This window comes from Pholcus phalangioides, unplaced genomic scaffold (genome assembly GCF_987345545.1).
Source record: "Pholcus phalangioides strain wild (caught in Gottingen) unplaced genomic scaffold, Ppha-v1.0 ptg000003l_1, whole genome shotgun sequence".
Taxonomy (NCBI): Eukaryota; Metazoa; Arthropoda; class Arachnida; order Araneae; family Pholcidae; genus Pholcus; species Pholcus phalangioides.
In genome coordinates, this window is record NW_028301596.1 from 1,493,005 (window position 1) to 1,519,543 (window position 26,539).

Here is a 26,539-nt window from a genome sequence, read left to right on the forward strand (position 1 = left end):
TCCCGGTTAAGTAAAGCCAATATATATAGATATGCTCCTTTTTAAAAGAAAATTCTCTCATCTAACAACACAACATCGAAAATGCTATATTTTGCCAAAAATAAATTTAATTTTCGAAGTGTTTCCATTTAAAATGAAAAATAGTCCAGTCAAAAAATGAGCAATCGATCTACATATTTATAAACTCTATTTCTTACATAATTAATTTATCTCGATCATTATAATCATTAACACAAACATCCCTCCTGGGTATTATTAATAATTGTTTAATTATTTTAGTGCTGCGCTCTCTTCTTCGATCTTCTTTCTGACGATTATTTTGATAAGAGGAGATAATTAAATTAATGCCTCGAGTCTTTATTTTTTTAGAGTTTTATCTCACCCTAAAGACATCAATCATAATGGGTTTTTATACCCCGTCCATTATTATTTATAATATTTACCCGAGTGTTCGAACAATGACGTTGAATATAATGTAATAACCGCTTCTGATCTTATAGCAATGAATATGAAGGTAATTTTTCTTCTGTATTTCATACCCATCTATTACTTATATTGATCAATAAGTTCCTAACCTTTCAAGCTTTTAGTACTCTCTGGAAATGCGTAGGAGCAATGAGCACCCCCCTAAAAATTAGGTTGAGCCGAGTTTTCCTAGGAGCAGGTTATCTGCACCGTGTGCAGCGTGAAAACGTTGATTGGTTAAAAACCTGAAATTCACCTTTTTTTAACCAATCAGCGATTTCACGCTGCACTCACCGTAGAAAACCTTTTCCTAGGAAAACCCGGGTTTAAGAAGCGTATTGAGTATCTCAGAAACGAGTTCAAGACGTGCGTTTCGAAAACATACAAATGCGTTCAAGGCGTAAGTAGTCTTCGAAATATGTAGAGAAGGCTTGGATATATCTCTAGAAATGCGTAACACGCTTACCTTTTATACATGCGTATCCCTTATTATCCCTTAAATAAGTACTCCTTGAAGGGTGAGACTTAAGCAGGTGCTGAGGGTGCGTGCGGCCGCCCCGGGATGCAAAATGGGATAAAAACACTTTGATTACATTTTGAATTTAACTTAATGACATAGTACGTAGCATAAACCTCTCTCCAAGATAGGAAAGCCTCAATATTCAGGTATTGAAGTCTCAGGACTAAGGTTTGGACTAACCCACACCCCCTCACCCTAATATGCCAGGAGGAGGGGTATAGGTGTTTCTGGTGTCCCGGACGTTGGACCAAAGGGGATGATGAATTCTCCCTTCAACAAAGTAATTAAAAATCATAGAAAATTACACGGGGAAGGTAGCATGTGCTACGGTTGGAAAAGTGTCTAGCTGCAGTCCTGGGTAGATGGCTCTAGGGTCATTGAATTATTACGTCAGCATCGATGGGGAGGGGAGGGGGTTTCCGATTTGCTGACTTTTTATGACAAGGGGGAGAGGAGTTAGGATAATGCTTACGTCATCAACCACCCTTTATGAAAATATGAAATATTTTTAATGGCATCTTACTCGGTGCGTCAAAAACGAGAAAAACCTTTCGATAGTTTGTGGTCACTTGAAGTAGCATCCTCCCCTATTGTTAAGAGCCCTACAGAGACACTTTAGTGATCTCTAAACGTTTCGCGGATCCGAATGATCTGGAAATGTGTCCGGGCCGCTTAAGTGCTCTGGAACTGTGTCACGTATCACTCAAGCGACCCGTAATTATATGCCGCGGATCACTTAAATAATCTGAGAATGTGCGGTGGGTCACTTGAGTGATGTAGAATCACACCGGGGCCACTTAAGTGCTCTAAAACTGCGTCACATGTCACTCAAGTGATCTCTAATTGTGTCCCTGGTCATTTAAGTGATCTGAAAATATGCCACGCGCCGCTTAAATGCTCTGGAATTGTACCACCGGACACTTAAGTGATCTGTAAATTTGCCGCTTTGTTAATTTTTACAAAATTTGATTTGAGAGGGCCAGGCCGCATCAGATAACCCCCAGGGCCATATTCGGTCTGCGGGTCAAGGGCCTTTATGCGATTTATCATTATATGGCTTAGAGGATGGGTCGCAATGAATTTATTGAAGATAAATTTTGAGTTCATTAGTCTTCAAATAACATTGAAATTAACAGAAATTGATTATAATAACATATAAAGGTAATTTCTTCCGAAATTTCAATTAAAAAAACTAGTTTTTTGCATTAAAAAATAAATTTTTGATCGTTGGGGTGTACGAGCCCACCATGCCCTCTCCCCTTGTGTACGTCTCTGATCCCACCAATGTGAGTTAGGATTCAGAGGAGCAGAGCTGATGACGAAATTGCGCTGACAAAAGGGGGGGGGGTCAAAAATGGCTAAAAATTTGCTTACGTAATACTTGAACGGCCCGTTAGTACACAACGAATTACTAGTTAAACTGGTGGTACTTGAAAGCTTCGTCTCAGTACTATACGCCTACAATAAACATGGAAAATACCATTTCAAATATGCTGAATTATGTAGAATATATATTTATTTATTTATTTCACAACAAAAAAAAGCCATAATTTCTTCTATACATTTGTTAGGAAACATTTTGTAAGATCAGAGTTCTTGGCTTTTTTTAAACAATTTTTACAGAGGTTTAACATCTAACTGAATTTAATTAATTTACATATTTAAAAAACTAGTCGCTCCACACTTGTGCTGTCATCTATGTAGTAAGCGTTAAGTTAAGTAGTTATGCATCTTCTATACCTCAAAATCAAACACCCAATAACGTAATGCAAGGGATGTTATGAGCGTTAAAAATGGATTTCAGAGTTAAAAGAAAAACAATTTTTTTAATTAATTTTATTTATTTATTTTTATTAATTTTATGTAATTTTTTATTAATTTTATGTAATTTTTTATTAATTTTATGTAATTTTTTATTAATTTTATGTAATTTTTTATTAATTTTATGTAATTTTTTTTATTAATTTTATGTAATTTTTTTATTAATTTTAAGTAATTTTTTTGTTAATTTTATATTAATTTGTGGATTAACTTTTTCAGCGGCAGGATAGAAACCACGAAAACATCTTTAAAGTGTCATATCTTTTTTTGAATAAAAGTAGACTTTCTTCCAATTTTTGGCAAATGCAATGTAAGAAGTATGAGAAAAAGTGTTTTATTGGAAAATCAACTTTACCAAACATCTGGGCGTGTCAATGCTAAAATAGGTTTTTCATGGAGGCAAGATATCTCGTTATTGACGCTTTGTGAAATAAAATATATAAAATGTGAAAATGTTATGTAATGTGTGAGTGTTTCTTGTCCAATTATTTATTTTAATAGAGTATATGAGCAACATTAGAAATACATGATTATAATTAAAGTTCCCCTACGCTGAGTAGTTTTCCCTAAAAACTGCTTATCCGTATACAGCGAAATTTTTAGTGTTCCAATTTTTGACACCCAGGTGTGATAAAGTGGGCATATTATTATAGCATCTTACATTTTTCTGTGGTCGTTACAGCGTATATATATCAAGTTCCAATGAAATACGTCTATCTGAACGGGTGCTACATAGGTCTGAGTAGTTTCAGTATACTGACTTTGCTCAGACCAATATAGTGGTACTGTGGCCCGCGAGTATACTGACACTACTACGACCTATCTGCGCCCGATGTGTAGGGCGTATTCCATCAAAACGCGATGTATACGCTATGTGGTCCATGGGAAGAAGGAAAATCCAACAAAAATCCACACTTTTTCACCTGATGGTCAAAAATTGAACTATTTTTTTGTATTTCATAAATCTCTCTCCCATGGCCAAATTAAGATATCATAAAAATTTGGCTGTATTCGGATAAGCAGTTTCTGAGAAAAACTACTCATCCTGTATATACATGTAATATGAATTTTAAAAGAAAATTATATACGCTTGGAAAGCTACTCATTTAAGGGCTAAGTAATATCCAGAATCTCTCTTCGATTATGTCATCTTATCTTAGGAAGCTGTCAAGGCTATAGAGATCATTTATAGTGACATAATATCGAAAAGTTTACTGGTTTTAAACCATGCATGACCTGTGGGCCAAGTGTGTGCCTTGGGGCCATCCGATGTGGCCCTCGACCTTGAACATAATTACGTAAAAATCGACCAAGTGCCACATTTCCAGAACACTTATGTGACCCGCGGTACAGTTCCACATCACTTGAGTGGCACATCTACAGGTCATTCAATTGACCAACAGCATATTTACAGGTCACTTGAGTGACCTGTGGCACAGATGATCAATCAAGTGATCTCGAAGCATATGATCCCAGCATATTTACAGACTACCGCGGGACAGCTCAAGAGCCAAGCTACCCTTGGCACATTCCCAGACCACTAAAGTGACATGCGGCACATTCCGAGATCACTAAAGTGGCATGCAGCACATTCACAGATCATAAAACGAAGCGCTGTTCCAGATCACTTACATACGTGGCCCTCGACACGTTTTCCAAATTACTAAAGTGGCCCGCACTCTCCTAAAAATTCAACACCCTTGTTGTATACAAACCGAAAAATATTATAAAAACTCAACAAATAATTAAATATCGAGTATTTTTGGCATTTAATATGTTTTCAGTTCCATCAATTTCACTTTCAATATCCACAGTAATTTTTTTTCCCCCTCCCAAATCCAGATTTAATAACGTTTCTGCCGCATATTTGTTACGATTAAACCAGAGGCTGCATAAATTTTCGAAAATACGGAAATCGGGCTAAAATATACTCAAAATTTCCCAAAAAAAAAATGTCTCGGAAGAGAGGAAATTTTTTCTTAAAAATTAATCTTGGAAGAGAGACGGGTTTAATATAAGAACAAGGAGGAAAAAACAAAAATAAGTAAATAAGTCGCAGCGCATACATATTTCTTATTTAAAATTGAGACTGTGTGGAAGGTGGAGGAAAGAAATATTATTCCCCCCCCCTTTCCTTCTCCCCCCCCCATTCCGTAGCACACACGTGACCATCCCCACGTGCCCAGAGCGCATGCGCGAGTTCTTTCGGAAAAAGATAACCTAGCGAACATAACAGAACATTGGGAGAAGTAGACAGAGAAGCTTCTCTGGTTGTCTTTCTACTGGAGAAAACAGCGTTTTCTTCGACTTTTCTCACTTCGGAAAAAAAATCGCAGTTGGTTCGCGAGAACTAAAATATATTGCCGAAAGTGTGGTGCTAAAATATAATTTCAAAATTAATAATTAAGAAATTAGACTTTTTTTTCCCCCCGTGTGATACGTGTTGAATGAAAATTCATTAATTATTCCTTTCTTCTACATTCTGAAGAAGTTGCAATTGATATCTTCTGAGGAGAAGTTTTTACTTGATACTTTTGGACGGATATTTTCGGGCAAGTTTTCCCCGTCACGTGTGAGTTGGTGACTGTTGGAGTTGGAGCATGATGTGTGCATGTTTTGACTGATGAAAAGGTGATTATTTTTATTGTTTTACTTTTGTTTAATTACCGTATTTAATACCGGCTTTTATGATGCATTTTTTTATCTCAGGAAAACAAGTGTGAAAAGCATTGTACGTTTTATAATGCCAATATTTATTAGTATTCAGAGTAGGAATATTTCTTGTGCGCCTAGTGCCGCGGCAAATTTAATTTTAATGTATTTTTCCCCCTTAAAAATCGTGTATCACATGGGTAAATGAAGTCCAAGTATTGTTCTAGATGAAGGATGAGAGTGTTTACTTCTTATTCTGGGTAGGGTTTATGCATTATTCTGTAAGAAAAAAAAAATTTCACCTCTAAAGCATTTCTATGTAAATTAATAAGGAATAGGTTTAGTAAAAATTCCTATAATAAGATATATTGATAATGGCATATTTCATAAGTTACAAGGTAGGGATTTTTTTAATACAAGTCAGAATGACTAGTTACTGGCTAGATTTAGGCGTTAATAATTACCGTTAAACCGGCGTTATTTAATTACTGTATTTACCGGATTTTATGATGCGTTTTTTTTATCTAAAGAAATCACGTCTGAAAAACACTGTGTGGTTTATAGGCTGATATTAATTGAGTGTATAGAAAAATGTGGTGTCTAATACACGACGAATGTGTAATTTAAATGTCTCATTTTGATTTTTGTATCGAAAAAATCGTATACAACAGTATACCACACATGTAAATAAAGTCCATGTGTTATTCCAGAGGAGTATTTAGTGTTGCATTTTCTGTGCATTGTAGGTTTTACGCGAAAACAGTTTTGTGGCCCCTCTAAGACATTTTCATGTAATGAGGAATATTAGGTTCGTGAAAGTTCTGGATTAAGATGTATGCCATATTATGTGTACAGAAATTTCAAGATCTGAATTTTTTAAAACGGAAAAATGACTAGATACCGGTAAATTAAAATCTGAATAAAAAACAACGTGAGACTTATTGGGTGTTACAATTTGGTATTAAAGTGTAAGAAAAATACACCAAATACGTCTAATACACCACAAACGTGTAATTTAAATGCCATTTAAATTTTTTTCTCGAAAAAAATCATGTATCACACATGTAATTAAAGTGTTATTGCGGAAAAGTATTTAGTATACTTTTTATATATGCATTGTAGGTTCTATGAAATTTGCAGTGAGAAAACAATTTTGCGACCCTGTGCAATATTTTATTTAACAAGAAATACTAGGTCCGTAAAAAGTCCTAAATGACTAAGATGTATTGATAATGGCATAGTATAAATAGAAATTTCAAGATAGAAAGACAGATTTTTCAAGATAGGGAAAAATGACTAGATATACTGGCTAGATTGAAATCTGAAAAACAATATGCGTCTTATAAGCTGATACTACTTTGTATGAAAGTGCATAGAAAACTTTGGTGGTCTAATACACCGGCAAATGTAATTCAAATGTATCCCCCCCCCCCTAAAAATCGTGCACCATACAGGTCGCTGAAGTGTTATTATCTGGAGGGGTATTGAGTTGTGTAAATCTTCTATGTAGGGTAGGGTTTAGACATTTTCCGACGCGAAAACATTTATGCAGTCTTCTACAATATTCTTATGCAAAAAAAAAAAAGTATTAGCTTCGTAAGAAATTGCTATATTAAGATGTGTTGATAATGACGTATTGTATAAATTTCAAGACATGGATTTTTTTAAAGACAAGTCGAAATGACTATATTTTGTTCTTAAAAATCGTGAATCATATATGTAAATGAAGTTCGAGTGTTATTCTACGTGAGTATCACGTACTCATGTGGAATAACACTCTTACATGTGATCTATTGCATTTTCTATCTAGGGAAGGTTATATGCATTTTTCGGTTCGGAAACAATTCTATATTGCCCTGTACAATATTCTTATAGAAATTTTTGGTTCGTAAAAAGCCCTGTATTAAGATGCGTTGATAATGATGATATTACATAAATTTCAAGGCATTTTGACTTTTATAAGAGAACTCGGAATGACTAGATATTGACCGGATTTAAGTCTGGAAAACAATGTGTCTTACAGGTTGATGCTAATTTGTATTAAGCATAAAATATACATTTTGCGTGCCTAATACACTGGCAATAGCAATTCAAATGCATTTTTCTTCTTGAAAATTGTGCATCATACAGAATTGAAGTCTAGTTGCTATTAGATACGTTTTATGCACTTTCCTGTGCGAAAACGATTTTTGCGGCCCTTTAAAATATTTTTATGTTTTAGAGCATAGTTTCCCAACCTTTTTCGTCACATCGCCCCCTTCTTCAGAAATTTTTTTCTCCCAGCGCCCCCCAACGCAATCTAACCCATAGGATCCTATGTTATACTCGAGCTTCTACCGCCTACTGGAACTTTCTATCACGCCCAAGGTGGCGTTAACGCCCACGTTGGGAATCACTGTTTTAGAGTAATGTAATTAATATTTATATTATACATATTCATGTCATACCCATTCATATTCATGTCGTTATTAAATAATATTTCTATAAATGAGAAATATACCTAAAATGAGTCCAATATACCAGCAGATGTAACTTAAATGTATCTTGAAATAATGTGTTAACTTAATGTAACTTAAATGTTATCTTGAATAACATTTTTTCAGAAATAGCAAGATGCACTGAATACGGTAGTCATTGTACTTCACGACCCCCTAACATTGTTTAGCTCGGTGTAGCTGCACCTGCCTGATAAAAATTCTCACTACATCCACACTCTTTAAATTTTCCTATTTATATCCACCGAAATGCTTAGTATTCATCAAACTGAAATTACCGTAAGAATTCTAATTATTCTCAGGGAAACAAAATTTCCTCATAGATACACATATAATCGACGCTCGTTACAAAGACCCCCCCCCTCCCCATTCCTCGAAAACGAAAGTTATATCGAGTATTCATTATATCGAAAGAAAAATATACAGGGCGCACGCAGCATAGCAAACAGGGGTTATGAAATTTTACTGACGAACCGTTGATCCTACAGGTAAACTTCCAGTTAGGAAAAAGTTTCCAAACAACGTTTAGTACTCAGATATGTATTCAAGTTTCAAGGGGTTACATAGTTATTAAAATAAAAAAAATAACTTTTTATACAGTCCCCGAGTGCCCCAAAACCCAATTAGAAAGCTGTTGCCCTGTTAAAAGTTGATACCAACAAAAAAAATCGAGAATAAAATTTAAACGAGGATATATATTAAAATTCGAAAAACGGAGAAAATATAGCGAAACATAAGCTCTAAAAATGCGGGAAAACCCGTATTTAGAGCTCTTTTTCCGCAAATTCCCTCCGTTTTTCGAATTCGAACATCCCCGTGAAAATTGCACTTGGGAACATGGATATTTTTTTTTTTTGAATCAGGAGAGATATTCGTTTATTTTGACTTTAATGAGTATATCAATAGCACAATATTAGCCTATATTGCTGAATAAAAATCTGCTTTTTTAAAATAAACTTCACATTTTTAAACGTGAAATTACCGTATTGACGTCGATTTTGGATGCCAAATAACATAATCTTTTTAAATCTGTGTCTTTTAAAAGCGGAATTCCCTCTTCGGGAAATATCCGACTAAAATTCAATAGATTTTAGTCATGGAGTTACGTTACGTATCCCTCAGAGGAAAGTGCATACTCTTCTCAGAAAGACTGTTTGCTATAGCTCTATTATTCAGGTACGTATACGGAAACTGAATGGATGTTACGATTTCGGTGAAATGCTGATGTGAACGATAAAAATTATTTAATGATGATCTTGATCAAATAAAAATTCGATGTTGAGAATTGTTACGAGTGGTATCGATGGACCGAATTTTAAAGATATTGATTGAGGTTTTAGGTTGAGTGTACGATTGAATTTGAATACTAATTTAATATTTCATAGGGATGAATTAAAATATTAGAATGCCACGCGGAAAATGAATGCATGATCGTTGGAGGGGACTTGGATGGCAGAGTTTGATGAATACCTGAGAGTTTTGTTAGCTTTTTTGGTGGTGGTTTTCTCGTGTATTTCACGGACGTTTCACCAACTGTTATGCCGTAAATCTTCAGTGAAGTAACTGGATTATGTACCGAACGGACTCTTTATCGCCCTCCATCTTGGATTGGCAAAACTATTTTTCTGTTCAAAATGACATCTGATTGCTGAAAGAAAATACGGCATAGGGGAATTCTATTGGCTGTAGCGGTAATATTGACGTCTCACACTTCACACAGGTATGACAGATGAGTCAGCCTAGTGTTTCCAGGAACTCTAACCTTCAATACCAGCACTATTCCTCGAATAGCGTAAGCACACCATGTGCTATCACTTGTGAAGATAGCTACAGGTGAAACGTTAGGAAAATTTGTAAGGTTTTTTTTCTTCTTTAACCTTTCCAGACCACAACAGCACAGAAAACAAATGAGTATGGGGAGGGGGGGGGGGAATGAAATATTACTAGGCAAGGATATTCTGTCTAAACGTCAAAAGCTATTGGTATTTCCAGCGTTTTTGGTCGCAGCTTATGTTAGGCTTTGATTACGATTTGGTAGGCAATGGTGCGATACATACTGTATGTCCTGAGAGAAGTCAAAGTAGTTGAAGAAAGGAAGGTATTTATATTTTTAAGAACGCGTGCTTCTTCTCGCAGCTGAGTTTGCCCAACAACAGCTGGTACATTATGTGTGGTTCTAATTGAGTTTCAACTAAAGTAATTTCTCTCCATCCCAGGTATATTTAGCCTATAGCTCGCGGGCTCCCCCGTGGAAGTAACCGCACCGAAGCACAGAAATCGTTTTCTGACTCCGAACCAAAGCTGGGTTAAAGACATTTAACCCCTTTACGATCAGAGACGTATTATTACGTCCAAACGCCAGGGGAATAAATTCAATCGAACTGACTCTTTCTTTATCCTCTTTTTTCTGATCGCAAGAATTTATTGTAACCCTACGAAACATTTTGTGTGTGTGTTTCCCCCCTCCCCCTTTGCTCTCCTACCACCGTGATATCTCAACAAGATAATGATCAACTCATAACGAATAATTGAGATAACAATGGTGGGAGTTCTCTCAGTCCCCCCCCCCCAACACAAACACGCATCGACCTACACATATAATGTATCTTTCTCAGAACTAATCCTTCTATTATATACTACATAGAAGTGAGGAAGAAAACACAAAATGTTAAAAAACTACAAAACTATTTTGTAGATGAGGGCGATAAAAGCAAGGCACTGTACTCTCTTATCCGATATATCTCTGTACTGTTCCACTCTACCTTTTTTTTCTTTTCTTTCTTTCTTTCTTTCCCTTTCTTACTTTTTATTGTGGAACAAGGCTTGCATATTTATCGCCTATACGTCCAATGCAGATCATTCAAATTTATCGCCAATTGTTCGTACTCGAAGAGGTTAAATAGCCCAGCTTTTAACCCCAAGCTGCGATTGAATTTTACCACAATCCTGATGCAGTCATTCCTCGCCTAACGAAGATAATTCGTTCTGGAAGAATCGAGCTGTAAATACAGTAATTCTGATGATGGTAGTGTTAAAATTGAGCTCATAACGTGAAAGTTTTAGGTTAGCTTGTGCATCCATATGAACAAACATATTTGTTATTATGAAAAAAGTCTTCGTTATCGAGAAAAAATATTCGCAATATCGTGAAAAGGTCTCTGTCACCGTGAATAAAAAAAATTATTCGTTATAGTGAAAAAAGAAAGTCTTCGTTAACCGAAAAATTTGTAAGCCGAGGTAGTTTTTCACTGTATTAAAATACCGAATTTTAGACAACCCCAATCGTGGGGTTGATGGATCAACAAACGGATGTGCAGGTCCGAGGTTGGGGAAGTGGAATTGTTTTGTTAGACCATTTGGAATCAAATTATAGTGTAGATCCCGGTCTAATTAGATAATTAGGTCATCAGAGTTGATAAAACAGCCAGCGCTGGACTTGATAACAAACACCGAGTTTTAACTGAATTTCTCAAGTGCTACCAAGCTATTTCTTTACGATGACTCATGATTCCTTGATGTAACGATACTTCAATTTAAAATCAAGTCTCGCAACTTGAACAAACTCTTTATTTCTCACTCCGATCATCAAAAAACTGTTTAAGAACAGACACGTCAAACATTTTTGTTATGATTCAAACTATTTTGACGTTTATTCCTTAAGAAAAACGAAGGAAGTTGGACACAACAATAAATTGACAACTTCAATATCACTAACAGCTCCGTTGCGTGTATATAACGGAGAATGTCTCGTAGGAAAAAGACTCTTCAAGATTCTTATCGCTATTGAACAAGAATGAAAAAAAAATTATGAAGATGATAATATATCCTCTCAAGAGATATGTGTCGAGGAGGACTTTGACACTTTTCTGCAATGCGCATAATTAACGGAAGTTCAGTTTTGTTCGGTTTCTCTCTGGCGGAGTTTTTCATCTGATAAATACTTCCATGTATATTACACGGATAGAGGAAAAATAAGAAAACAACTCGTACTAAATGAGTTGTCAGATACTCGTAGCGTGTCAACACCAAAGGCATCTCGAGATTAACTCGGATAGCAAATAGCTTAAGTGTGAAGGAAAGATATATCTAATTTTTTTTTTTGGCTTCTTTCTTATCATTCATCTTGCTCGTAATAATTCTGAAAAACGTGGAGATGCCTTGATCGTATTTCATTTTATACGCCAAGAATGTTTGGCGTTCCTTGACACCTTAAGCTCTACAGATTCTTAATTACAAGGATAACATCGAGAAGAAACGAAAAAGTTTACAGGCAAGAATGTTTCCGCTTATCCAGCATTGAAAGTTACTCGCTATGAATATGAATCATGTGGAAAATTTCGGAATTTTTAGTTTTCGATCTAGCGTGAGCTTTTATGCTACTCGCTTTGATTACGTGGATGCGAGATGGATTGCCAGACATCGCCGTAATAGAGAAAGAACTTGAGATTTCGTGATTATGGTGAGGGGATCAGAAGTCAAATGCGTGTCTGTGTGTTGTGTGTGAGTGATCTATGAACGTATGTTTTCCTAACGAAGCAACTTCCGCAATTTTATCGTGCCAAGGTCGTGTTTTAATCTCGTTTCAAAGACCGCTTTTGTGTTCGGTTTCGTTAACCCTATCTTTGATCTCGAGCCTCACGAAATGCACATCACAAAAAGACGGTATTGTTTGTACGTATACCGTATCATATGCATATTACTATTATCATCATCATGAGAACGTGGGGTCTGCTTTTTCCGTGAGACCTCATAAATGTCTCGAGCGATTAAGATTATGGATTGATTACTTATTTGATGCATCAATTTATATGAAAAACTAGCAATAATACCTGGCGCTGCTCGGGTTTTCTTCAATGAGGCTTTCTTGGATCACGTGATGTCTCCCTCTATTTTTCTTGAGGGACATACAAACCGTGTCCAAGTTAACCAATATGGCGACTTCCTGCGCGATTCATGAAATAAAAAAATCTAGATTCAAAGAAACATTGAAACGAATATATATTTTTTCCTTTTTTTTAAGGGGCGCTAGGTATTTCGACCCCCCCCCCCTTGAACTTATCCATCTGCCTGTTTCAGCTTTCAAAAATGCTTAACTGAAGCTGTGGAATTTCTTAGATATACTTTACGGGCCCATAATTAATTTTAAAACATCCTAAACTATAAATTTATGCAGTTGAATATCAAAACACAATACGGAGACATTAATTTTCATGCTTGAGAAGATATAAATAAAAAGTTGAAATCAATGTATTGCATGAATGTCCAACTCGAAAGTAGGTCCAGCTAATTACTTCATATTTAATCTCCCGGACTTCGTATATCTCTCATCGAACTCAATATTTCGGAAATCTAGAATTCAATACAATTTTTTAAATTATTGATGCGACAGAAAACTCAGCATTTCTACAGTAAAATCGGTAATTTTAACACTGATTTCTATGCGGATCACCCTTTTCTTGACTCTCAATGCGATGCTGATGATGATTATGACGTCTATTCAAAAAGCCTCGTTACTGGCAGGATTTAAAATGTATCAAACCATTATAAAGGTATAAATTATTATACATATGCATATACTAACAGAATTAAAGAAGTGACAAACCGTTGTAAAGGCATACACTCGTCTGAAACGCATTGCTAGGGAACCACGGTAACCACAATAAACGTTCGGAAAGTGATTGTTGAGGTCCAAAAACTATTGTTGCCCGACAGTTTTTTGCCCATTTGGGGAATTTGCCATACTCTGACGAAATTTTAAAGTAGCCTATCGTTTAAGTCGGGTCTCATTTGGTACATATGCAAAATTTGGCGACGATCGATCTAAAATTGTAGATATGTATAGAGAACATGCATACAGACAGACAGAAAATCAATTTTATATATATAGATTGATTTTTTAATTATAAACTGTATTTCTTATACGTCTGTGCATCTATATACAGGATGTCTGCTCTTATCGTTGTCCAATGGCTATTTCGTGAACCGTTGGTGTTAGAGATTAGAAATCGGCACGGACTGGTGAAAATTCCGAATTTAACCGTTTCGTTTCGATCTCCAATCCTTTAACCTGCGATTGCAATTAAACTCTTGCGATGAATACGGCCCTTAGAAGATTTTTCAAAATTCAACACCTTATGGAATGATGAAGGGGACTTTTCAGATTACGAAATCCACGCGAGCAAAGCCGCGGGTAACAGCAACCTAGTATAGTTACAAAACTTTAGGCAAAATGATGCCAGGTGTCACAATATGTTTTTCCACCACAATGGTTCCTAACTTTTTATACTACAAGTACCCTTGGAAAGGAGGAAGGAAAGTGTCGAAAGAAAGGCTTTTTCGTACTCTTAAAAATGCTTAAGAGGAATGCTTACTTCTTGAAATTCTTCAGAGGATTGCTTTTTTAGAAATGCGTCGGAGGATTGCTTACCTGTAGGCATGGGTATAAGACAGTGTGTGTGTGTGTAGCTCCCAACCTTTTTCCTTCCCGCACACCCCAGAGAAATGTGACTTACCTTCTCGCACCTACCTGGATAATATGTTTTTACCTGTTAGAGAATTCAGGTTTTTTTCTTGCATTTGATTATATTAATTACCCAACAATTAATTTCCATGAATTCTTGAAAATTAATTCAAAAACGAAACTAAAGAAACTTACTATTTTCAAACATTTGTTTTGGAATTTGGAAAAAGAAATTCAAGGAATAGTTCTTCATTCATTGATTCCAGCCATAAAAACTAGAAATTTATATTTTCTTGACACTTGACTGAATTTTTTGACATTTTTCCTGAGTCTTGTGTGTTCACGACAGTATCAAATCTAAGCACAACATGCTGATAACACGATGTACCGATGTAAACAAACCACGAAATAGTTTATAGGTAAATAAATAGTTTAAAGCAAATAATGGTATTTTTTCTCATCCGAAATGGAAAACAATATGATCACTAATAGAAAAATAAACTTTTACAAAGCAAAAGTCGTATGACACATTTCTGCGAGAAATCAGAAGATGAGGCGTGGTATGAATCAAACCAAATTATATTTGGTATGACTCATACCAAAATATTAGCATGATTCATATTTTTTTAGTAACTGAAAAATTTAATTTTTATAATTTTAATTTTTCGGAATACTCAGTCAACATGTTGTAATTTATTTTCTCATCTCTCACTCCCAAAAATGCTCTCCCGCACCCCCAGTTGGGAACCATTAGTATACGAAGATCACTTACCTGAAGAAATGGAAAATACGTTAATGGGGGAGGGGGGTACGTTCGATCAGTCCTAGAAATTGCATTAGGAAAGCTATCTTGTATATCAAGCCATGTTTGGCGCTTTTTTTTTAGTCCACTAGTTTTTTTCTGCCATTCTTGGCTATTTTTCACGTACTTCTGAATAGCCTATACCTCAGGTTGAAAACCATTTTAATACAACGAGAGAAATGTAATGATATATTTTCCTAGATGGGAAAAGGGTACGCAACTTACGTTTGTTCCCCATTTGGCGCATACATGCGAATATCTTTCGCATCACTTGGCTGTCGAATAGAGACATTGTGAAAGTTTCGGCTGCTGTTCTTTCCAGTTCAGAAAGAAACAGAACTTGATTTGAACGTTTTCTTTTTAATCTACGGTGAAAAAAGAACAAAACTTAAGTTTATGAGAAAACAAAATCGCATTTGTGTTTATAGACTTTTCCTTCCATATTTGGTCAAATAATGCGGGGATAGTCACGTACATGCAGCAGTTGTGAACAGTTAGAAGTAACGTAGGGAGATGGAAACCAACGATATTTTAACTCAAAATACGAAAACAAAGGCACCAAACAGCTGTTTCGATGCAAATACAGCCCCTTCTTGATTAGTAAAAAGTTTGTTATAGCGCAGACCACTGGCTTGAATAAAACACGTGCTGCGTTTGAGACCGATGCGCGGTGGGAATGATGATTGCAGAGGAAGAGACCTTACTTGTGTGGCTTGCAAGTGATGATGTTGATACGATTACGATTGTTGGACGGGGTGTATCAGTGATGAGAAGCGGGAATTTCAAGAATTGGAAATATTGAAGAAATATGAAATGCTGGAGAAGTCGTCAACCAAAGAAGAATTTTTATGAATGTGAAGCCCTTCAAAGAAATCTATGTCTAAGAAGAGAATAAAATTTTCGTGCATTTAGTGAAGAAGTAACTTCCTCGCTCCTCGTCTAAGGAAGAAATATCGCACTCCTTTAAAGTCTCACTACGAACGTTTTATTGAATCAATTGCAAAACAGGATGTAATCATATTTACTTATGACTATGATAAATTAGCAGAGTATAATTGTGTTAAACAATGAGGTGTCTAGTGAGTTGTCTGTCATGGTGGCGTCTGCAATTTCTGAAAGTGATGAACACTGATTGGCTGATCAGAACCTCTGAAGTCTCTACTATCGAGAAAAAGAGAGAAAAACCTAAAAAAACGGAACTTTAACTGAAGTTTATTTTATATAGGACCACACACACACACAATTCAGTCTATGAAGATTCAGTAAAAGTACCGATAACACGAGACGCGGCTACGTTTATGGGTAATGACGTTGCCGTTTTATATTTTTTAGTTCATGACTAATGTGCTTTGGAATTTCCCGTCTGGAAAATAACGCTGTAGACAAGCTCATACAAGCACAGCACCCACAATATTGCAGTATGGTGAGTTCATCTTAAAATGAGAACAAAAAAAGGCGTTAAGGGGTGGTATCACGAGAGTGAGTCCCCTTTATATCATTCTGATATTTTTTATCGATACCTTAATGAGGGGTTGGTGCGCTAACTCCTCGGTGTGAGATTCCCTGAGGTAATAATCGTTTTCTGTGGTCATGTCGCAGTTCCCGTTGTACGCCCCCCCCCCCCCCACCGCGTCAATAAAGTTTCAGACAAGGACGAATCTAGTATTAAACTCACGACACCTGCAAACATCCTTTGATACTTTAGGCGAGTATCTTATCGACCTGGGCCCACCTCGCTTTGTTTATAGGTCGCTTAGAACCAAACTTCGTCCACTTTAGTGTTGCGTTTTTACATACAAGAAAAACGGTGAACGCAAATTTAAAAGCGTTTCACGAAGGGGATGCTATTTTTGGTCATTTTACTTGAGTTCAAAACGTGGTTTCTAAAAATACCTTATACGTGAAGATTGGTTCTGAGAAATACACTTGTTATGTGATAAGTAGTGCTGCTATCTACCTTCCGATTTCGGAAGCAGACAACACAGCAAGTTACGTTTTGCTTGTTGTGGCATGATTGAATTTTTTAAAATGTCGTAGGCTTCCATGGCGAGACTTTTCAAAATGGTAGATCGGCTCGCATCACGCCTTGAAGTTGGGATTAACACAGATAACTAACTTCAGCCGGCTACCGCTATGCCGTAAGAGGGCTCCGACCTGGGTCCATCACGATGCCCACAAAACCACATAGCGGCAACCACGCTTACTTAATGTAACACCGCACAGTGACTACAGAAAAAGTAAGCACGTGCATCTTTGGAACGTTTCGCGAACGACACTCGTTGTGGAATCGGATGACAATCCTATTGGTCCAAGTTTCAAATAAAATTCATCCTAAAGAACCAAAGGAAAATTTAGAAAAATTCGTAGAAAAAATTTTAATATTGTGTGCATTCTTCTGAACTAGAAAGCAGGAGTTGGTACATAACTTTGAATCTTAAAAATTTCCAGGATCCAGTCGAGAAGTGTCCTCCATGTTGGCATCAAAGGGGTTCATCCAATTCAAAGCACAATAAAGGTCTCGAAAGCTCTAGCAAGTTAATAAAAATAACCACGAGAAAAATCTATAAATTAGAACCCTTCCCCGTCATATGCAATTAAGAGAGCGAACACACACGATGGCTCATATTATTCTTTATTAAAGGAATTATCGCACAAGTTTCGAGCCCCTTTCGCTAATTAAGAACACTGTCAAAAGCAAGTTTTCGTATTCATTCGGAAATATATGTACAAGTATAGTATTATCCCTCGAGGCAGGTAAAGTTCGAAGAAGTACTGCTATCTTTAACGAGCTCTGATTAAGCACCACTCTTCTGATGTCTTCATGGAACAAGAATAAGAATAAGACGACGATGCTGATGATGATGAAAAATCCTAAGAATCATTAGCAATTTGGAATTGCAGTTTGGCTCCTTTTCTTGAATTCATAATATTCAATGAGAGGGCGCCAAACTGCGTCTTAAGATATTTTAATTTTCGGAAAATGAACTTGCAAGAAAACTTTCCGGAACTATTCCAATTACTAAGAAATGGATTACTCCTGCCGCGTGTGATCGAAATAATGATAAATATACAAAACCCCCCACAAACAAACTGCGGAATTAGTTTTTCTACTTTTTCCATCCTAATAATCATTATACCGATAATTAAAAATACTTCTAATTACTTTTGGGATCGTATGTGTACGGTATTGGTTATGATACCATTGTAAGAGATGGGATCTACGATTGTAATTCCGTGGCAATCGGATTTTGTTTTCCCATAATGCCAAACAATGAAATTAAATTATCTAATGGTGACTGATTAAGAAGCCTAATAACAAGTAGTTACAATTTTACGTTTATATAAAACACTAATTATAAACAAACGAAATAGAAATACATGCAAAATCAGAGTGAAAGGGAAATAATGATATTCAATATTCACGAGACAATATGCTAACTAATGTGAATATTCATCAATTCGAAGATTTAATTAATGACAAAAATAATAGTTTTTTGCTCTTTTTTAATGAGTAAGAAATTATAAGGTGCAAATATACGGTCGGAGAGTTTCTCTAAATGGCGCTAACATTTTCATGTAAATTAATTTTTTCTCACTTTACAAACTTTGAACACTTTGAAACAAAACATATTTTACTAAGTCAATTAAACTCATTATAAATACGATTTCTAACATGTAATTTTCTTGTTTTTAAAAGCAAGTGGTTTCATATTCTCTGATTAATGGATTCAATTTCTTCCTTAATTTTAATTCAATTTCTTCCTTAATTTTAATTCAATTTCTTCCTTAATTTTAATTCAATTTCTTCCTTAATTTTAATTCAATTTCTTCCTTAATTTTAATTCAATTTCTTCCTTAATATTAATTCAATTTCTTCCTTAATTTTAATTCAATTTCTTCCTTAATTTTAATTCAATTTCTTCCTTAATTTTAATTCAATGCGGAAAGAAATCGTATTCAATTATAGCAGAAAAATAATGATTAAAAAGTAATCAATCTAATACTTTTTAGTCCTAAATTAACTCTATATTTTGGAAAATTTCCTTATTTGAGAGTGTGTGAGATATTTGTTGGTTATAATACCATTGTGAATGACTAGAAGAGATGGGATCAACTATTGTAATTCCATGGCTGGCAATCGGATTCTATTTTCTATAATTCCAACCAAAGAAATTAAATTATATAATGGTAACTGATTAAGAAGCCTAACAATTAGTTATAATTTTACGTTAATTAGTTAAATATCAGGAAGTTTTATAGAAACACTGATTGCAAATGTTTTAAAAACACACACAAAATTAATCAGAGTAAAATGGAAATAAGTTTCTTTACTAATTGACGTGAATATTAATAAATTAATCTTCAATTTGAAAGTTTTGATTAATGATAAAACACTATATATATTTTCAATAAATAAGAAATCACAAGGAGCAAATATACGGTCAGAGGTTTTCTAAAGAGTACTATTAATTAAATGTGAATATAAATTTTTTCTCACTTTTGGAACATCTCTTTTACTAAGTTTGTAAAACTCATGAAATAGGATTTATTACATGCATGTTTTGTGTTTTCAGGAACAGGTGGTTTCCCATTGTCTGTTCAATAAAGATTCAGTTTCTTCCTTAATTATTATTTTTATTTAATGCAGAAATAAATCGTATCAATTATACCAGAAAAATAATGATTGAAAATTAATCAATCTGAAACTAATTTTCCTAATTACTTTCATGTTTGCCTGTAAGGTATTGGTTATAATACTATTGTTTGTTTGTGTGTGTGTGTGTGTTTGGTGCGAGAGAGAGAGACAGACAGGAAGAGATGTGATCGACGATTGTAGTTCCATAGCTGGCAACAATCTGTTTGCTTTCTGATAATTCCAAACAAATTAAATTATCTAATGGTGACTAATTAAGAAGCCTAACAATTAACTATAATTTCACTCTATTAAATATCCGGTAGTTTTATAAAAAACTGATCACAAACAAATTAAAAAATACTTTTAAAATTAATCATAGTAAAATAGAAATAATCATATTCACTATTTACGAGACTATACTCTAATTAATATGAATATTCATCAATAAATCTTTAATTTGGAAGCTTTAATTAATGATAAAATAATTTCTTTTTTCTAATGAATACGAAATTAGAAGATGTAAATATGCGGTCAGAGATTTTCTAAATGTTGCTATTAATTTAATGCAAATTAATTTTTTTCTCACTTTTTAAACAAAGCATCTTTTACTAAGTCAATTAAGCTCATTAAATAGGATTTATTACATGCATTTTTTTTGTTTCCAGGAACAGGTGGCATCTTATTCGGCGCATAATTGAAATTGTTTCCGTCCTCCATTTCAATTTAATGCGTAAAAAAAATTATAAGTTATTCAAATATAGAAAAACAAAAGAAATAATTAAAAATAATTCAAACAAAATTTAATTTTTCTAAATTGCCTTTAAGAAGTGTGTACGGTATTCTTTGGTTATACAGTAATACCATTGAAAATTATCGAAGGAGATGGGATCAACGATTGGCAATCGCATTTTGTTTTCCTGTTAATCCGACCAAAGAAATTAAAGTTATCTAATGACTAATTAAGAGGATAAATAATCAGTTATAATTTAATTTAAGTAATTAAATACTAGGGTATTTTATTGAAAATAATGATCAAAAATACATGCAAGATTTATCATAGTAATATAGACATGATTATAATCAGTATTCGTGAGACCATACGATCATTTACCAATAATGAATATTAATCGATAAATCTTAAATTGGAAAGTTTTAATCAATGATGAATAAGGGATTACAAGACACAAATATAAGTTCAGGGATTTTCTAAATGGAGCTATTAATTGAATGTTTATTTTGTTTCAATTGTCACACAATTTGAAACAAAACATCTTTTACTAAGTCAATTAAACTATAAAATTAAAGTCAATTATTAAGTCATTAAATGGGATTTTTTTGTGTTTTCAAGAACAGGTGGAGTCTTTTTCTCTGTCTAATGAATTTAATTTCATACATAATTTTAATTAAATATAGAAATGACTATAATCGGTATTTTCGAGACCATACACCAATTTACTGAAATGAATGTCCATCAATAAATCTTCAACTCGAAGCGTTGTTTAATAAAAATATAATTTTTGTCTTTGTTTAATGAATAATGAATTAGAAGACGTAAATATATGGCCAGAAATGTTAAAAATGTTCATGTAAAGTAATTTTTTCTCACTCGTATAATTAAATTCTTTTACGTCAATTAGAGTCAATTAAGCTCATTAAATTAGGATTCCATACATGTAATTTTTTTTGTGCTTTCAGGGACAGGTGGCTTCTTGTTGTACATATAATGGATTCAGTTCCGTCCTTCATTCTAATTTGATGCCGAATGAAATTGTACGCATTATTCAATTATAGCACAAGATATAATACTTAATTCTCTCAAATCATTAAATAGTTACTCTTCTAATCACTTTTATGGTTATGTGTACTGTAATTCTCGGTTACAATACCATTGTAAATGACCGAAGCGACTGGAATAGACGATTGGTGATCGGGACTTTCCTTAATTCTAATTAATTTTCCAACCAAACAAATCAAATTACACAATGATGAATAATTAAGAAGCCTAACAATTAGTTATAATTTTACTTAATTAATTGAATGTCAGGTAGTTTTATAAAAAACACTGATTACAAATGAGTTGATAAACTACATGAAAAACTAATCAGAGTAACATAGAAGAAATTATATTCACTATTTACGAGAGCATATGCTAATTAATATGTTATTTAAAAATAATACTTCGATTTGAAAGCTTTCATTAATGATCATTTTGAATAAGAAATCACACAAGGCGCAAATATAAGGTCAGATTCTCTAAATTGTACTATTAATTTGATGTAAATTAACTTTTTCTCACTTTTGAAACAAAACATCTTTTACTAAGTCAATTAAGCTCATCAAGGATTTCTTACATGCATTTTTTTTGTATTTTCAAGAACGGGAGATCCTTTATTCTCTGTGTATGATTCCATCCTTAATTTTAATTTCATGTGGAAAAAAATCGTATACATTATTGTGAATGATCGAAGGAGAGCTGGTTGTAACTCCATCGGAAACTGGATTTTCTTTTCCTATAATTCCAACCAAATAAATTAAAATTATCTAATGACTAATTAAGAGGACTGCAAATTAGCAAGAGAATTGCATTCACTTAATTAAGTAAATATCAGATTGTGTTATATTTATGCATGTATATTGTGAATGTATTTATAGGAAATAAATACATGCAAGATTTATCAGATTAAAATTATAATTAGTATTCACGAGACGATACGCTAATTTATAAAAATATGAATATTCATCAATAAATCTTAAATTCGAAGCTTTGATTAATATTTATTCATTTATTTCTTTTTGAATGAATAATGAGTTAGAAGGCAGAAATACACGGCAGACATTTTTTTAATGGTAAAATAAAATTTTAATCAATTAATTATAAATTTAATAAAATTTAATACATGTGAAATTTCTCTCTCGTATAATTAAAAGTCTTTTACTAAGTCAATTAAGCTCATTAAATATGATTCTTACATGCATTTTTTTTTGTGTTTTCAGGAACAGCTGGAGTCTAGTCTATTTAGTTTCATCCTCCCTTTCAATTTAATGTGGGAAAAAATTGTATAATTTATTCAAATGTGGCAAAATTAATAATTAAAAATAAATTAGTCCAAAATTGATTTTTTTCTACTTGATTTTAAGAAGTGTGTATGGTATTCTTTGGTTGAATATAGTAATACCCCATTGAAAATGATCGAAGGAGCTGGCATGAACTATTGTAATTGCATGGTATTCGGATTTTGTTTTCCTATAATTCCGACCAAAGAAATCAAAGTTATCTACTGGTGAGTAATTAAGAGGATTAACAATCAGGTTGATTTCATTTAATCAATTAAATATCACGGTATTTCATAGGAAATAATAGTTACAAATACAAGCAAGAATTATCATAGTAAAATGGAAATGGTTATAATCAGTATTCACGAGACCGTATACTAATTTACTAATAATGAATATTCATCGATAAATCTTAAATTCTAAGCTTTCATTAATAAAAAACATTTTCTTTTGTTTCTTTTTTAATGAATAATGAATCGGAAGGATCAAATATACGGCCAGAGATTTTTGCGAATGGTCTTATTAATTCATATAAATGATTTTTTCTCACGCGTATAATTAAAAGTCTTTTACTAAGTCAATTAAGCTCATTAAATAGGATTTCTTACGTGTAATTTTTTTTTAATGTTTTCAGGAACAGGTGGCTTCCTTGTGTCGACGTCTAATGGATTCAGTTCCGTCCTCCATTTTAATTTAATGCGTAAAGAAATTCTATAAATTATTCAATTATATCAAAAAAAAGAGAAAGAAAAATGTTTTGTTAATCAAACCGAAGGAAAAGATTTTCTTTCTTTAATTTACGATTTCAATCGGATTTCCATCCGAAAATATCTCGTATCCTACGCGAATAATTAATTTATTTCTCTATTATTAAATGTAATCCTCATTAAACATTTTTCGTGGTTTTCAAAAACGCGTTGTTAGTTAAGGTTTGACGTCGGTTGGTGAAATGAATATAATTGGTCGGGAATTTTATACATATGCAAATATTTCATTTGACTGAACGTCCCGGATTTAATTTCTTCTCTGATTTATTAGAAATTTTAAGAATCACACGAAATAATTCGATAGTCGATCTTTTACTCACTGTCTGTAACGTGTCTAGGAACTTCAATTTATTGAGAAATTTATCGGAGAGTATATAATTATCGAACGGTTATAATATCTTCTTGTGCCATAATTACCATTTGGGACTGACTTTTGAACAACACTTTGCTGGAATTTTTTTTTTTTTTTTCATAATTGCAATGGACTCTCGATAATCCGGCAGATATCAGACTATGGTGTGAGGGATTATCGGAATCGCCGGATTACTGGAAGTTATAGTTGAAAAATCTTACTTTTTTGAATACCCGCTCAGAATTATGGATAATGTTACCATCCAGATGCAATGTATTGTTGTGACTTTCGTAAATTTTGCGACGGAATCATAAAATGGGGAAATTTTTTTTAGTTATCAGGATTTGGGTTTGTTATCTTTTTTTCCATCTGCAAAAATTTTGGGCACTGAGGATGAATTACAGCCCCCCCCCCCCCCACCCACACACACACACACAGTCAATTATCTTTATCGACCTGCAAGCCTGTGTTGGAGATCAGAACATAATGCATGCTGGTTTCCGATTCTGCGAGTCGGCGATGTTGCGGATTGGTTAAGAACGCGAATTTCGAATTTCTTAACCAATCCATAGAGCCGCCGATTCGAAGAATCGGAGACTAGCGTGCACTATGTCCGGATCCAAATGTCAGAAGGTGTAATAGCCCACCTAAAGTGAAGACAAGTGCGCCCCATTCCTTCAGTTCTTAGATTCTTTTAGTTTTACAGTTACACGGCTGAAATAATTTTTCAATGGATCTTGCCATAATTCGTAAAGCACATCAGACAGTTCCATACAAATTCCTCATGATGGCTGAATAATAGTAATAAACGCATGATTTTAACTTAAAGCAAGAATATGGGGCAAAAATCAGGATTAAATTTTCTGAAATATTATCCTGAAGTTCGATCTGAATTTTTTTTTTTCCGTCCACACTGAGCAGAATTAAAATTTAAAAAAAAATAAAAAAATCCAATTTTTTCTGTCAAATTGTACGAGAGTTTTCTCATGAATAATTATTTTAACTAGCAAATTTTAATTAACTTATATTTAAGCAAATTTAGAAAAATTATTCAGATATTACTCGAAATAATTTTTTTTATCAATTATGAAATTTCTGAAAATTCATAAAACATTTCATTCATTAATTCTGTAATTATTTCTCTCACGAATTTTAAGTTTTTCTTTTCATTAATTGGAAATTTTTCCTTTCATTAACTTGAAATATTTTCGACCTTTAATTGCGGAATTTTTTTCTCATTAACTGAAATTTTGTCTTGAATTAATTATAAAACAATTTCTTTCATCAGTTCTACAATTATTTTTTTCATTAATTGTCCATTTTCATCAATTCTTGAAATTCATTTTCATTAAGTCTGAAATAATTGCTTTAATTAAGGTGCTTTTCCACATTTCCGTATTTATGTATGCCTTTTTTTCGTCGGCGGACCACGGCAAAAAGCTTCAAGGGTGATGACCCGTGGGTCACACGTCGAAAATAATTACCTTACAGTATTTAAAATCACACATTGAAATGTAATTTTCATGAGAGATTACATGAACGCTAATTATCAAATGTAAGAATTATTAATTCAGTTATTATTAAATTATGAGAACTTTCCGAACTTCTTTATGGCCGGGATTACACTATAAAAGTTTTGTAAAAGCTCTTTGATAAAACTTGAAAAATGCAGCCAATAAGGGTATTGGTTACATTCGTGATCTTTTATCCAACTTTATAGTGTAATCCCGGCCTCAAAATATCTCCACTGGAAAATATACAAAGATATAATCTGTTTATCAAATTCAACTATTGCAATGTTTTAGAAATTTTACTTTTCTCCCTACATGTCGCGAATTTTTCGCATCACTGGAAGGTAATAGACAAAGTCACTTGCGATCTTCATTGTCGTACGAACATGAGGATAAGTAGATGTCTTGGAAAATTGACAATACACCCGTCACATATCTTTCACGGGATAAACGATGAGTTTTTTTACTTCTTTGTGATATATTTCACAGTTTCTTCAAGATATTCACTTACTGTATTATTCGAGAATCTTTTTTGTGTCTTTACAAAGATGGTATTATCGTAGCAGGATCGGGGTTTCCCGCCAGTATCGACTCGGGTTTGACAGCTCTTTCTTGGAATCGCAGTAAATGACATGAAAACAAAACCGATCGAGTATGAAACTTAGGGGCTCGGTCTAATTCGAGGGTTTACAAAAAACTTTGCCCCCTCCCCGACATTTCACCTACCCTGACCGTATGAGTGACCAATTGAGTAATAAGTGTGAGTGACCAAAAACTGACCAGATAAATGACAGTAATGGCCAAGTGAGTGGATAAGTGACTGAGTGATCATTTATGTGAACATGTGAGTGGATGAGTAACAGTATAAATTCACCAGTTAGTGGCCCGCCAGACGTTTCAAACTAATGAATTGGTCCGCATTCTCTAAAAGGTTGGCGCCCTTGACTTAAGCTGCCCACATTACAATTCAAACTAAGTGATCTTTAAATGTGCAGCGGGACACT

At 33.8% G+C, this 26,539-nt stretch overlaps 1 protein-coding gene across 1 annotated transcript in view; it reads left to right on the plus strand.

The window, feature by feature from the left end:
• The first annotated feature begins 5,038 nt into the window (after positions 1–5,038).
• Positions 5,039–26,539, plus strand: part of LOC149087877 (chondroitin sulfate N-acetylgalactosaminyltransferase 2-like) — a 37,646-nt gene continuing 16,145 nt past the window's right edge. The window contains exon 1 of the mRNA XM_089242243.1: positions 5,039–5,437. The gene's annotated coding sequence lies outside the window, so the exon portion shown is untranslated. The remainder of the gene's footprint in view (positions 5,438–26,539) is intronic.